This window comes from Schistocerca serialis, unplaced genomic scaffold (assembly GCF_023864345.2).
Source record: "Schistocerca serialis cubense isolate TAMUIC-IGC-003099 unplaced genomic scaffold, iqSchSeri2.2 HiC_scaffold_1417, whole genome shotgun sequence".
Classification (NCBI taxonomy): Eukaryota; Metazoa; Arthropoda; class Insecta; order Orthoptera; family Acrididae; genus Schistocerca; species Schistocerca serialis.
In genome coordinates, this window is record NW_026047644.1 from 31,649,250 (window position 1) to 31,656,775 (window position 7,526).

Genomic DNA, 7,526 nt, shown 5'->3' on the forward strand with positions numbered 1-7,526 from the left:
ACACTCTAACTTTCTATGATTTGAACCTATCCTGTGAGTCCAGTTTTAGATTCCGATGCTTCACTTCAGGTTAACTCTATCCCTTGGACCTTCTTATTGACGATGAAACACAGTAATTGCATCCGAATTTAATACAAAAGGCACAATGCCGGCTTAAGTACAAGAGGACTGACACTCTAACTTTCTATGATTTGAAACTCTCCGGTGATTCCAGTTTTAGATTCCGATGCTTCACTTCAGGTTAACTGTACCCCTTGGACCTTCTTATTGACGATGAAACACAGAAATTGTATCTGAATTTAATACAAAAGGCACAATGCCGACTCAAGTACAAGATGACTGACACTCTAAGTTGCTATGATTTGAACCTCTCCTGTGAGTTTAGTTTTAGATTCCGATGCTTCACTTCAGGTTTTGTGTATCCCTTGGACCTTCTTATTGACGATGAAACAGAGAAATTGCATCGGAATTTAATACAAGAGGCACAATGCCGACTTAAGTACAAGAGGACTGACACTCTAACTTTCTATGATTGGAACCTCTCCTGTGAGTCCAGTTTTAGATATCAATGCTTCACTTCAGGTTTACTGTATCCCTTGGAACTTCTTATTCACGATGAAACACAGAAATTGCATACGAATTTAATACAAAATGCACAATGCCGACTTAAGTACAAGAGGACTGACAATCTAACTTTCTATGATTTGAACCTCTCCTGTGAGTCCAGTTTTAGATTCCGATGCTTCACTTCAGGTTTACTGTATCCCTTGGAACTTCTTATTCACGATGAAACACAGAAATTGCATACGAATTTAATACAAAAGGCACAATGCCGACTTAAGTACAAGAGGACTGACAGTCAAACTTTCTATGATTTGAACCACTCCTGTGAGGCCAGTTTTAGATTCCGATTCTTCACTTCAAGTTTACTGTACCAATTGGACCTTCTTATTGACGATGAAACACAGAAATTGCATCCGAATTTAATACAAAAGGCACAATGCCGACTTAAGTGCAAGAGGACTGACACTCCAACTTTCTATGATTTGAACATCTCCAGTGAGTCCATTCTTAGATGCCGATGCTTCACTACAGGTTTACTGTATCCCTTGGACCTTCTTATTGACGATGAAACACAGATATTGCATCCGAATTTAATACAAAAGGCACAATGCCGGCTTAAGTACAAGAGGACTGACATTCGAAGTTGCTATGATTTGAACCTCTCCTGTGAGTCCAGTTTTAGATTCCGATGCTCCACTTCATGTTTACTGGATCCCTTGAACATTCTTATTGACGATGAAACTTAGAAATTGCATACGAATTTAATACAAAATGCACAATGCCGACTTAAGTACAAGAGGACTGACACTCTAACTTTCTATGATTTGAACCTCTCCTGTGAGTAAAGTTTTTGATTCCGATGCTTCACTTCAGGTTAACTGTATCCCTTGGACCTTCGTATTGACGATGAAACACAGAAATTGCATCCGAATTTAATACAAAAGGCACAATGCCGACATAAGTACAAGAGGACTGACACTCTAAGTTGCTATGATTTGAACCTCTCCTGTGAGTCCAGTTTTAGATTCCGATGCTTCACTTCAGGTTTACTGGATCCCTTGGACATTCTTATTGACGATGAAACTTAGAAATTGCATACGAATTTAATAGAAAATGCACAATGCCAACTTAAGTACAAGAGGACTGACACTCTATCTTTCTATGATTTGAACCACTCCTCTGAGGCCAGATTTAGATTCCGATGCTTTACTTCAGGTTTACTGTAACCCTTGGACCTTCTTATTGACGATGAAACACAGAAATTGCATCCGAATTTAGTGCAAAAGGCACAATGCCGACTTAAGTACTCGAGGACTGACACTCTAACTTTCTATGATTTGAACCTATCCTGTGAGTCCAGTTTTAGATTCCGATGCTTCACTTCAGGTTAACTCTATCCCTTGGACCTTCTTATTGACGATGAAACACAGTAATTGCATCCGAATTTAATACAAAAGGCACAATGCCGGCTTAAGTACAAGAGGACTGACACTCTAACTTTCTATGATTTGAAACTCTCCGGTGATTCCAGTTTTAGATTCCGATGCTTCACTTCAGGTTAACTGTACCCCTTGGACCTTCTTATTGACGATGAAACACAGAAATTGTATCTGAATTTAATACAAAAGGCACAATGCCGACTCAAGTACAAGATGACTGACACTCTAAGTTGCTATGATTTGAACCTCTCCTGTGAGTTTAGTTTTAGATTCCGATGCTTCACTTCAGGTTTTGTGTATCCCTTGGACCTTCTTATTGACGATGAAACACAGAAATTGCATCGGAATTTAATACAAGAGGCACAATGCCGACTTAAGTACAAGAGGACTGACACTCTAACTTTCTATGATTGGAACCTCTCCTGTGAGTCCAGTTTTAGATATCAATGCTTCACTTCAGGTTTACTGTATCCCTTGGAACTTCTTATTCACGATGAAACACAGAAATTGCATACGAATTTAATACAAAATGCACAATGCCGACTTAAGTACAAGAGGACTGACAATCTAACTTTCTATGATTTGAACCTCTCCTGTGAGTCCAGTTTTAGATTCCGATGCTTCACTTCAGGTTTACTGTATCCCTTGGAACTTCTTATTCACGATGAAACACAGAAATTGCATACGAATTTAATACAAAAGGCACAATGCCGACTTAAGTACAAGAGGACTGACAGTCAAACTTTCTATGATTTGAACCACTCCTGTGAGGCCAGTTTTAGATTCCGATTCTTCACTTCAAGTTTACTGTACCAATTGGACCTTCTTATTGACGATGAAACACAGAAATTGCATCCGAATTTAATACAAAAGGCACAATGCCGACTTAAGTGCAAGAGGACTGACACTCCAACTTTCTATGATTTGAACATCTCCAGTGAGTCCATTCTTAGATGCCGATGCTTCACTACAGGTTTACTGTATCCCTTGGACCTTCTTATTGACGATGAAACACAGATATTGCATCCGAATTTAATACAAAAGGCACAATGCCGGCTTAAGTACAAGAGGACTGACATTCTAAGTTGCTATGATTTGAACCTCTCCTGTGAGTCCAGTTTTAGATTCCGATGCTCCACTTCATGTTTACTGGATCCCTTGAACATTCTTATTGACGATGAAACTTAGAAATTGCATACGAATTTAATACAAAATGCACAATGCCGACTTAAGTACAAGAGGACTGACACTCTAACTTTCTATGATTTGAACCTCTCCTGTGAGTAAAGTTTTTGATTCCGATGCTTCACTTGAGGTTTACTGTACCAATTGGACCTTCTTATTGACGATGAAACACAGAAATTACATCCGAATTTAATACAAAAGGCACAATGCCGACATAAGTACAAGAGGACTGACACTCTAACTTTCTATGATTTGAACCACTCCTCTGAGGCCAGATTTAGATTCCGATGCTTCACTTCAGGCTTACTGTATCCCTTGGACCTTCTTATTGACGATGAAACACAGAAATTCCATCCGAATTTAATACAAACGGCACAATGCCGACATAAGTACAAGAGGACTGGCACTCTAAGTTGCTATGATTTTAAACCTCTCCTGTGAGTCCATTTTTCGATTCCGATGCTTCACTTCAGGTTTACTGGATCCCTTGGACATTCTTATTGACGATGAAATTTAGAAATTGCATACGAATTTAATAGAAAATGCACAATGCCAACTTAAGTACAAGAGGACTGACACTCTATCTTTCTATGATTTGAACCACTCCTCTGAGGCCAGATTTAGATTCCGATGCTTTACTTCAGGTTTACTGTAACCCTTGGACCTTCTTATTGACGATGAAACAAAGAAATTGCATCCGAATTTAGTGCAAAAGGCACAATGCCGACTTAAGTACTCGAGGACTGACACTCTAACTTTCTATGATTTGAACCTATCCTGTGAGTCCAGTTTTAGATTCCGATGATTCACTTCAGGTTAACTGTATCCCTTGGACCTTCTTATTGACGATGAAACACAGAAATGGCATCCGAATTTAATTCAAAAAGCACAATGCTGGCTTAAGTACAAGAGGACTGACACTCTAACTTTCTATGATTTGAACCTCTCCTGTGATTCCAGTTTTAGATTCCGATGCTTCACTTCAGGTGAACTGTATCCCTTGGACCTTCTTATTGACGATGAAACACAGAAATTGTATCTGAATTTAATACAAAAGGCACAATGCCGACTCAAGTACAAGAGGACTGACACTCTAACTTTCTATGATTTGAACCTCTCCTGTGAGTCCAGTTTTAGATTCCGATGCTTCACTTCAGGTTTTCTGTATCCCTTGGACCTTCTTATTGACGATGACACACAGAAATTGCATCCGAATTTAATACAAAAAGCACCATGCCGACTTAAGTACAAGAGGACTGACACTCAAACTTTCTATGATTAGAACCACTCCTGTGAGGCCAGTTTTAGATTCCGATTCTTCACTTCAAGTTTACTGTACCAATTGGACATTCTTATTGACGATGAAACACAGAAATTGCATCCGAATTTAATACAAAAGGCACAATGCCGACTTAAGTACAAGAGGACTGACACTCCAACTTTCTATGATTTGAACCTCTCCAGTGAGTCCATTCATAGATGACGATGCCTCACTACAGGCTTACTGTATCCCTTGGACCTTCTTATTGACGATGAAACGCAGATATTGCATCCGAATTTAATACAAAAGGCACAATGCCGACTTAAGTACAAGATGACCGACACTCTAAGTTGCTATGATTTGAACCTCTCCTGTGAGTCCAGTTTCAGTTTCCGATGCTTCACATCAGGTTTACTGTATCCCTTGGACCTTCTTATTGACGATGAAACACAGAAATTGCGTACGAATTTAATACAAAATGCACAATACCGACTTAAGTACAAGAGGACTGACACTCTAACTTTCTATGATTTGAACCACTCCTCTGAGGCCAGATTTAGATTCCGATGCTTCACTTCAGGTTTACTGTATCCCTTGGACCTTCTTATTGACGATGAAACACAGAAATTTCATCCGAATTTTGTGCAAAAGGCACAATGCCGACTTAAGTACAAGAGGACTGACACTCTAACTTTCTATGATTTGAACCTCTCCTGTGAGTAAAGTTTTAGATTCCGATGCTTCACTTCAGGTTTACTGTATCCCTTGGACCTTCTTATTGACGATGAAACACAGAAATTACATACGAATTTAATACAAAAGACACAATGCCGACATAAGTACAAGAGGTCTGACACTCTAACTTTCTATGATTTGAACCACTCCTCTGAGGCCAGATTTAGATTCCTTAGCTTCACTTCAGGCTTACTGTATCCCTTGGACCTTCTTATTGACGATGATACTCAGAAATTTCATCCGCATTTAATACAAAAGGCACAATGCCGACTTAAGTACAAGAGGACTGAAACTCTAAGTTGCTATGATTTGAACCTCTCCTGTGAGTCCAGTTTTAGATTCCGATGCTTCACTTCAGGTTTACTGGATCCCTTGGACATTCTTATTGACGATGAAACTTAGAAATTGCATACGAATTTAATATAAAATGCACAATGCCGACTTAAGTACAAGAGGACTGACACTCTAACTTTTTATGATTTGAACCACTCCTCTGAGGCCAGATTTAGATTCCGATGCTTTACTTCAGGTTTACTGTATCCCTTGGACCTTCTTATTGACGATGAAACACAGAAATTGCATCCGAATTTAGTGCAAAAGGCACAATGCCGACTTAAGTACAAGAGGACTGACACTCTAATTTTCTATGATTTGAACCTCTCCTGTGAGTCCAGTTTTAGATTCCGATGCTTCACTTCAGGTTTACTGTATCCCTTGGAACTTCTTATTCACGATGAAACACAGAAATTGCATACGAATTTAATACAAAATGCACAATGCCGACTTAAGTACAAGAGGACTGACAATCTAACTTTCTATGATTTGAACCTCTCCTGTGAGTCCAGTTTTAGATTCCGATGCTTCACTTCAGGTTTACTGTATCCCTTGGAACTTCTTATTCACGATGAAACACAGAAATTTCATACGAATTTAATACAAGAGGCACAATGGCGACTTAAGTACAAGAGGACTGACAGTCAAACTTTCTATGATTTGAACCACTCCTGTGAGGCCAGTTTTAGATTCCGATTCTTCACTTCAAGTTTACTGTACCAATTGGACCTTCTTATTGACGATGAAACACAGAAATTGCATCCGAATTTAATACAAAAGGCACAATGCCGACTTAAGTGCAAGAGGACTGACACTCCAACTTTCTATGATTTGAACCTCTCCAGTGAGTCCATTCTTAGATGCCGATGCTTCACTACAGGTTTACTGTATCCCTTGGACCTTCTTATTGACGATGAAACACAGATATTGCATCCGAATTTATTACAAAAGGCACAATGCCGGCTTAAGTACAAGAGGACTGACATTCTAAGTTGCTATGATTTGAACCTCTCCTGTGAGTCCAGTTTTAGATTTCGATGCTTCACTTCAGGTTTACTGGATCCCTTGAACATTCTTATTGACGATGAAACTTAGAAATTGCATACGAATTTAATACAAAATGCACAATGCCGACTTAAGTACAAGAGGACTGACACTCTAACTTTCTATGATTTGAACCTCTCCTGTGAGTAAAGTTTTAGATTCCGATGCTTCACTTCAGGTTTACTGTATCCCTTGGACCTTCTTATTGACGATGAAACACAGAAATTACATCCGAATTTAATACAAAAGGCACAATGCCGACATAAGTACAAGAGGACTGACACTCTAACTTTCTATGATTTGAACCACTCCTCTGAGGCCAGATTTAGATTCCGATGCTTCACTTCAGGCTTACTGTATCACTTGGACCTTCTTATTGACGATGAAACACAGAAATTTCATCCGCATTTAATACAAATGGCACAATGCCGACTTAAGTACAAGAGGAGTGAAACTCTAAGTTGCTATGATTTGAACCTCTCCTGTGAGTCCAGTTTTAGATTCCGATGCTTCACTTCAGGATTACTGGATCCCTTGGACATTCTTATTGACGATGAAACTTAGAAATTGCATACGAATTTAATATAAAATGCACAATGCCGACTTAAGTACAAGAGGACTGACACTCTAACTTTTTATGATTTGAACCACTCCTCTGAGGCCAGATTTAGATTCCGATGCTTTACTTCAGGTTTACTGTATCCCTTGGACCTTCTTATTGACGATGAAACTTAGAAATTGCATCCGAATTTAGTGCAAAAGGCACAATGCCGACTTAAGTACAAGAGGTCTGACACTCTAATTTTCTATGATTTGAACCTCTCCTGTGAGTCCAGTTTCAGATTCCGATGCTTCACTTCAGGTTAACTGTATCCCTTGGATCTTCTGATTGACGATGAAACACAGAAATTGCATCCGAATTTAATACAGACGGCACAATGCCGACATAAGAACAAGAGGATTGA